Source organism: Perognathus longimembris, chromosome 3, assembly GCF_023159225.1.
Source record: "Perognathus longimembris pacificus isolate PPM17 chromosome 3, ASM2315922v1, whole genome shotgun sequence".
In the NCBI taxonomy this organism is placed as follows: domain Eukaryota; kingdom Metazoa; phylum Chordata; class Mammalia; order Rodentia; family Heteromyidae; genus Perognathus; species Perognathus longimembris.
The window spans coordinates 44,580,382-44,588,615 of record NC_063163.1 but is presented as its reverse complement, the minus strand read 5'-3'; positions in this window follow the sequence as shown (position 1 = coordinate 44,588,615).

Genomic DNA, 8,234 nt, shown 5'->3' with positions numbered 1-8,234 from the left:
TTCACAAACAGATACAAGTTGAACATCTTTTATCTGGTATGCTTAGAGATGCATGTGTTTCAGATTTAGAGATTTCTAGGTTTGGGAATATTTGCTTAGAATTTCTGATGAGCAGGGTGAAGTATCTCTAATCTTCAAATCCCAAATCCGAAATTCTGAGTCTTTCCAGATTTTGAGTTTTAGGTTAAGAACACTCAGCCTGGCCAGACGCTGGTGGCTCAGGTCTGTAATCCTAGCCACTCAGAAGGCTGAGATCTGAAAATCACCGTGGAAAGCCAGCACAGGCAGGAAAGTTCATGACGCTTTTCTTCAATTAACCACCAGAAAACCGGAAGTAATGCTATGACTCAACAGAGGTTAGCCTTGAGCAAAAGATCTCAGGGACAGTGCCAAGGCCCTGAGATCAATCTCCATTATCGACAAAATTATTTTATTTTATTATTATTTTTTTTTTTTGGCCAGTCCTAGGCCGTGAACTCAGGGCCTGAGCTCTGTCCCTGGCTTCACTTCTGGCCATTTTCTGTAAATGTGGTGCTGAGGAATCGAACCCAGGGCCTCATGTGTACGAGGCAAGCACTCTTGCCACTAGGCCATATTCCCAACCCTATCGACAAAATTAAATTTTTTAAAAAAAGGATGGATTTTCTAGTTAGTGCATTAAATAGAGCTGTCTAGCCTGGGAAAAGTTACTGAGATCTTTTCTCCAAATGTCATTTGGGCCCTGGTGGCTCATACCTGTTATCCCAGCTGCTTGGAGATGGAGAAGACCAGGTTTTGAGGCCAGCCTAGGTAAAAAGTCCACAAAGTCCCAATCTCAATCAATATCTGGGATGGTAGTGTTCATATGTCATGTCATTCACAGCAGGGAAGCATAAATGAGGTTTTCAGTCCAGGCCAGCATGGGGAAAAAGTGAGACTTTATATCAAACATAACCAAATTGAGAAGGGCTGGAGGAGAGGGTCAAGCCACTTGGCTAACAAATGTAAAGCCAAGTTCAAACCCAATTACTGAAGAAAAAAGAGTATTTTTTTCTAGCTTGTATATTTTAAGTCTATAATCCTAGGTGGCCAAGGTGGGAAGATTATGAGTTCAAGGCTGACATCTGAAGATTGCAGTTTGAAGGTAGCCCAAGCAGAAAAGTCCATGAAACTCCTAGTTAACTAGCATACACCTGGAAATGGTGTTGTGGCACAAGTAGTCTTGAGCTAAAAATCTAAGAGGTAATGCCCAGGCCCTGAGTTCAAGGCCCAGTGCTGGTACAAAATCACCTTTTGTCTGTGTTTCTTATTTGTAATTCACGGTACTGTGTTGAGAATGAAGATGAGCCAATCTTGAGCATTTCTTGATTATGTTTGGGGAGTCTAGCTAGTTTTGGTCATGAGGATGGGGTCTAATTGGTAAGAACTGGCACAGGGAGTGCATTTTACTGATGTGGGCCTGAGTACAGAAATTCCCTCCCATCCTGGGATATGACCACAAATATATATATTCCTTGTAACAGTGACATCTGGTGGCCTTGGGGTAGCAAGACAACAGTTGGTGCTTTGTTGTGAGATGATGACTTTATTCTATATACCAAATCAGTTACCCGTTCCCTGGACCCTCTACCCTCCCCTCCCCCCCCTCCTAAGTAACACCCACTCTAGTCTCCCTGCTTCAGCTTGGCCCTGCTCCCTCTGGGCTTTCTCTGCCCTGGAGGCCATGAGTTCATCAGGCTGCTGGTAGACAAGTACTCACCCAATGGGTTCATGCCCGCTGCCACTTTAGGCCAGGTCTGGCCCCGATTCTGGTGCTGGAAGGCCAATGTTTTTCAGCCTCCCTGGGCAGCAGGTGGCCGTAGTATTTTTAGCAGCTGTAGCCTTTAAGGGAGAGCTGGGGGAGGGCGCAGTGGTGTGGGCCCAGGATATCTGCCTTCCCATGGTCTGAGTTCACAGCCTGGGCCTATCCCTAAGGTCCTGTGGGTTCCTGGCTTTTAGGGCAGGGGAGGTGGCTACTATAGAAGCAATGCTCTGTCTTATGTGTGTCTGCCCCTTTCCTTTTCTTGGGCAGTTTGTAATGAACTAGAAAGCATGTCCACATTGGGATGCTGAGTTGCTGTTAGTGCCCTGCAGCACTGTTCTGTGCACTGAATTACACAACCTCACACTAATCTATGATAATCTATGGACAGGGTTGCTGTCTTCTACCAAAGAACTTGGCTGTGAAATGTGAGCATCCTGCCCAGTGCCCAGAGAACAGAAGCACAGCCTGAAACCAGACTGCCTGAGCAGGACAGGAGGGGCTGGAGCCCAGCTGTCTGCTCAGCAGCACTGATTTAGAACCGTGTTTGCCCCTGGCTGGGGGAGATCAGGACCCTCAGCCTCCCTATTCAGAATCATGCTTATGTACATAAGTCCAACTTGAATAGTCCACAGCACAGGCTCTGAAGGTACGATGATATTACTGTCTTTATGTGAGGGCTAATCCCAAGACTAGTTGTAAAATGTGCCAGGGAGCTCAGGGAAGTTATTAGAACAATTGTGGAAACCTGCAGTTTCTGTAGGGTACATCAGAGAGAATAAAAAATCATTGAGCCAGGTGCCAAAGGTTCATGCCTGTAATCCTAGTTACTCAGGAAGCTGAGATATGAAGATTATAGTTTGTTTTGTTTTTGGTTGTTTTTTTTTTTTTTTTTGCAAGTCCTGCAACTCTACTTCTTGAACCACAGCTCCACTTCTGGCTTTTTCTGTGTATGTGGTGCTGAGGAATCAAACCCAGGGTTTTATGTATGCTAGGCAAGTACCCTACTGCTAAGCCACAGTCCCAGCTGAGGATTACAGTTTGAACCCAGCCCAAGTAGGAAAGTCTAGGAGGCTCTTATCTCTATTTAACCACCAAAAAACCCAGAAGTGCAGCTGTAGCTCAGGTGGTAAAGTGCTAGACCTGAGCAAAAGTTTTTCAGGGACAGCACCCAGGCCCTGAGTTCAAGCCATAGGACCAACGCCAAAAAGAGAAAAAAAGAAAAGAAACATTAAAAGTCTACCACCTGGGAAGCTCCTGGACACCTGAGACTGGTTTATATTACCTTTATACTTTTTTAAGCAGATTCATTTATTTATTTGTTTGTTTTCTGTGCCAGTACTGGAATTTGAACTCAGGTACTCATGCTCTTGATTGGCTTTTTCATTCAAGACTGGCACACTGCTACATGAGCCACAGCTCCACTCTGTGTGTGTGTGTGTGTGTGTGTGTGTGTGTGTGTGTGTGTGACAGAGAGAGAGAAAGAGAGAGAGAGAGAGAGAGAGAGAGAGAGAGAGAGAGAGAGAGAGAGAGAGAGATTAGTTAGCCATAAGGGTCTCATGGATTTTTCTGTGCAGGCTAGCTTTGAACCGAACTCCCCAGGTCTGAGCCTCCTGGGTAGCTAGAATTACAGGCATGAGCCATCAGCACCTGGATAATGATTCTGTTTTATTGTTATTATTTTAAAATTTGAGACAGGGTCTTGCTGTGTAACCCAGGCTGCCCTGGAACCTATACCCCTCCTGCCTCAGCCTCCTGTGTGCTGTAATTGCATGTGTGCACCCCCATGCCCAGCCTTTTGTTAGCTTTATTTATTTATTTATTTTTGGCCAGTCCTGGGCTTGGACTCAGGGCCTGAGCACTGTCCCTGGCTTCTTCCCGCTCAAGGCTAGCACTCTGCCACTTGAGCCACAGCGCCACTTCTGGCCATTTTCTGTATATGTGGTGCTGGGGAATTGAACCCAGGGCCTCATGTATACGAGGCAAGCACTCTTGCCACTAGGCCATATCCCCAGCCCCTTTTGTTAGCTTTCTAACAAAAAGACACATTTTGCCTGTACTTCCGGGAAGCCGGTTGTCTTTGGGCCCTGGATATAAAGGTGTTGGCTACAGGGAACCGTCACTTGACATCTGAAGAAATTGGGAAATGTGACTGAATCTCCTGCAGGGAATAAGGCGGAGACAGAGTGTATAAGTTGTTATCTCTTATATGCCACTAGATCAGCTGAGTGAACCCCAGATTTTTCTCCTTCCCAGAGCTGTCTCCATCCCACCTCCCAATGTTTGCTTGACCAAGGCCAGCTACTGTGATCCTCAGGTCTCGGGCTAGTAGCGAAGGGCTGGTGGGTTTTGATCTTGCTCTAGGGTGGACCCGTTAAGCCACTATAGATCTGCAGGCCTACTGTGTCCTTACCTCCCTGCTGGATGCCCACAGACTTTCAAAACATGTCTCTACCTGTATTTTTGTTTGTATCTTAGTTACCCATGGAGGCAGAGCCCCTTCAAACCTCCATCCACTTGCTTGTGGGCATTGAAGGCCTTTCTAAGTGGTGGCAGTGGTGGTGGTGGTTGTGGTGAAGGTAGCAAAATACAAGTAATCAGATCCTGTTCCTGTTAGTGCCAGCCCCAACTGCTGCCTCATCCCTCATCTAGGAAATATTGTCCATAATTCCTGGCCTGGTGTAATGTTCTGTATGGAAAGGGCTATAGTTTCTCATAACTGCTATGGTACAAGTCTAGATTGATGGCTCTAAGACCTCCTACAGTGGAAAAATGTGTTCAGTGTCTATGAACCCAGTGTCTCCCACATTTGTTGGGACATGAAGCCCTCTTGTCAAGTCAACATCTCTTCATACCCAGCAGCACAAGTACTTCACAGATCCCTACTAGCAAACCAGGCCACGGCCACCTCGTGATTGCTGTCAGCTGCCTTAGCTTGTGGCTGCACTGTATCTCAGATGGCATCTCCTAGGACACTAACCTAGGACACAACTAAGCCAAAGAGAACCTGAGCTCCTCTTATCCAAGCCAGCTCAATCTGGCCCACCCTCCAGCTCTGATCCCACTCTACTCTGGCCTTTATCTATTCCCCATCAGGAAAATTAGCCTAGGGAAGCAGGGACTGGGTGTTCACGTCTGCCAAACCATCTTTCTTGTGTCTCTCAAACTGGCACTCAGAGCACCTTGAGACTGGGAGCCTACTGGACAGTGATTGTCCTCTTACTTTGAAGACAAGAATTTAAATCTCATTTCCCCTATGCTCATTCACACACACGAATTCCTCCTTCCAGTATAAGAATTCGCAGTTTTGTGAGTATATAAAAATAGCTCACAAATGAGCCATTTGTGATATGATTATATTTCCAGTCAGCACAGCCTTTTGTTTTCCCAGCACCTCCTCCTCCTCCTCCCCCCACCTCCTCTTTCTCTTTCTCCTCCTACCTCTCCCTTAATTTTCCACATACATCCTTATCAATAATCCAACCCCTATCATCAGCTAGGCAGGTAAATGTCTTTGTTTCTGTTGACTGATTACTTGGTGTCATTTTTCTGGGAGCAATTCCGCCTCTTACTCCCAGTTATGCAGATTATTCTGGAGGCTGCTGCATAGTCATTTTATAGAAACCCCTTTGCTTTTCTCTAGTGTTGGTTTCTATGCTGCCTTGGTGCCATGTCATGATTTATTCTTTTAGATGAGCATGACTACCAGTAGCTTCCTAACCAAAGATGCAAGATCTCTTTCATGCCTGAAAAAAAATATTGTCTTCATGGCTGACTTGTGTTTTGATTGGGCATAAAATTCGAGGTTAGAAATAATTTTGGGGTTTTTTTTTTTTTTGGTACTTCTTATTTTGTTTTTTTTTTTTTTTTGGCCAGTCCTGGGCCTTGGACTCAGGGCCTGAGCACTGTCCCTGGCTTCTTCCCGCTCAAGGCTAGCACTCTGCCACGTGAGCCACAGCGCCGCTTCTGGCCGTTTTTTCTGTATATGTGGTGCTGGGGAATCGAACCTAGGGCCTCGTGTATCCGAGGCAGGCACTCTTGCCACTAGGCTATATCCCCAGCCCCCTGGTACTTCTTATTTTGAAATACTTTTGTACCTATAGAATAGCAGCCAAACAATTCATAGTTACATTGAATACTTTTGCTCAATTTCCCTTCTGGTTAACATATGAAAACTAAGAAATTAGATTAGGTACACAACTATTTTCTTGCTACAGACTTTGGATTTTGCCAGTATTTTATTTCTGCAGGATCCCACATTTCATTTATTTATTTTGAATCTTCTTAGGGATAGGTCTTTAATCTGCATCTTTGATGATTTGACAATTTTGTAGAATGCTGTTATTCTGCAGGATGTCCCCAAATTGGGATTTGTCTGATGTTTTCCTCATGATTACAGTGAGTTATTAAATAGGTTTTTGCAAGAACACCACAGTGGTAATGTATCCTTGTCAGTGCATCATATGAGCAATTGGTATGCCACAATGTCATGATATCAGTATGACTGGCTGCTAGTAATGCTAACTGTTGCCATGTAGCTAAGGGAGTTTCTGCATTTCTTTACCACCAAGTTACTGTTTTCTCTTCTGTAATTCAGCAGTGTATTATTTGACATACTTTAAGACTGAAAATATCCTATGTATCCTCAAACTTTCAACAAATTACTTTAGTATCCTTTGAGATAATTTTGGAGTTTAAACTCAGGGCCTCACACTTGCTCAAGTTTGCTTGCTTTGCTGGCACTCTACCACTTGCACCATGCCTCCAGCCTGGCTTTTTGCTAGTTATTTTAGAGATGGAATATAGTGACTATTTCTGCTCAGGATGGCCTCAAACTGCAATCTTCTAGATCTCAGCTTTGCAAGTAACTAGAATCACAGCCGTGAGCCAGCAGCACTCAAGTTGATGCCTAACTTCAGTGCAGAGAATGCTCTCTGGATTCACACCCACCCCACAGAGGTCCAAATGCCACTGTGTGACCTAGGACACAGTGCTGAATCTCTCTTTGTGCCTTGTCTCCAAAATGCTAATACAAACTTCTAGAATTTGGGGACATTAGAAAAGTTAACCTATTTTGAATCATTTAGACTGTATATGGTACTCGTGTGTACTTAGCTATGCACAAACACTCCTCCAGCACACTTAAGGTTCTGCTTTCTGTGGTCTGTGAACTCTCTTTCCATTCTCCATAATTATATTGCTGTTTAAATACTGCTACTTTGTCTCCTGATCATGTGTTCTTCTAAATTTTGACTTTTTTTTTCCTTCTTTGCCTTCATCATGTGTGTAGTAAGGTTAAATGTATGTAAGCATTTCACAACACTAGGCTGTAGTCTCAAGGACGTTCTTTGTCCCTCCTGTGGGGACCTGGGTCAGTTGTGTATTCACACAGCCTCACCTGGGTATGGCAGGCAAAGCCCTGGTGACCATCTACACTTCCCAGTCAGGTGTGAACTTGGATCCTGGCAGTTACCTACCAAGTGTTTGCCAGGAGTTGGAGTATTCCCTGGGCCACTTTTCAAACCTGCTGAGTCATCCCTGGCTGAGGAAGGAAGTCCAGGCCAAGGCAACAGTTGTGCAAGAACCTTGTGACCAGGCTGTGGCCAGCTATAACAAGCACAGGCTTCTCTTACCCCTAGACTTAGCCTCTGGCCCTGGAGAAGGAGACTGCGCCTTTAGCACTGGGAGAGACCACTGGGCCATGGGGCTTCCTCCTCCAGGAACCAGGAGCCCTCCTCGGGGAGGATGAAGGACCAGTCTGTGAGCCTTTATGATGGCTTGTCTCGGTCTTCTTCTTTCTGGCCGGGTCAGGGTACTGTCCCGCTTGCCCTGGGAGCAGCTCCTCTCTCTGAGTAGGACATACCTTTTCCAACCAAAGGCCAAAGTATAATAGGCATTAAAACTACTTTTTCTAGGAAATGCAAATAAAAACAACCCTGAGATACCACCTAACTCCCGTTGAATGGCCTATACTCTGAACTCAGGCAACAACAAATGCTGGAGGGGATGCAGGGAAAGAGAAACCCTTCTCCACTGTTGATGGGAGTGCAAATTAGTACAACCACTTTGGAGAACAGTATGGAGGTTCCTCAAAAAACTCAACATAGACCTACCCTATGAACCAGCCATACCACTCCTTGGCATCTATCCTGAACAACAGGTCTCAGGATATCAAAAAGACATCTGCACTTCCATGTTTATCGCTGCACAATTCACAATAGCCAAAATATGGAAACAACCCAGATGCCCCTCCACAGATGAATGGATCCAAAAAATGTGGTACCTGTACACAATGGAATACTACATAGTGATTAAAATGATAAAATATTGGTATTCACAGGGAAATGGTCAGATTTGAACAAATAATGTTGAGCAAGACAAGCCTAGAACACAGAAAACAAAGGGACATGATCTCCTAAATATGACTGTTAAGGGCGGGGGGGGGGGGGGGACG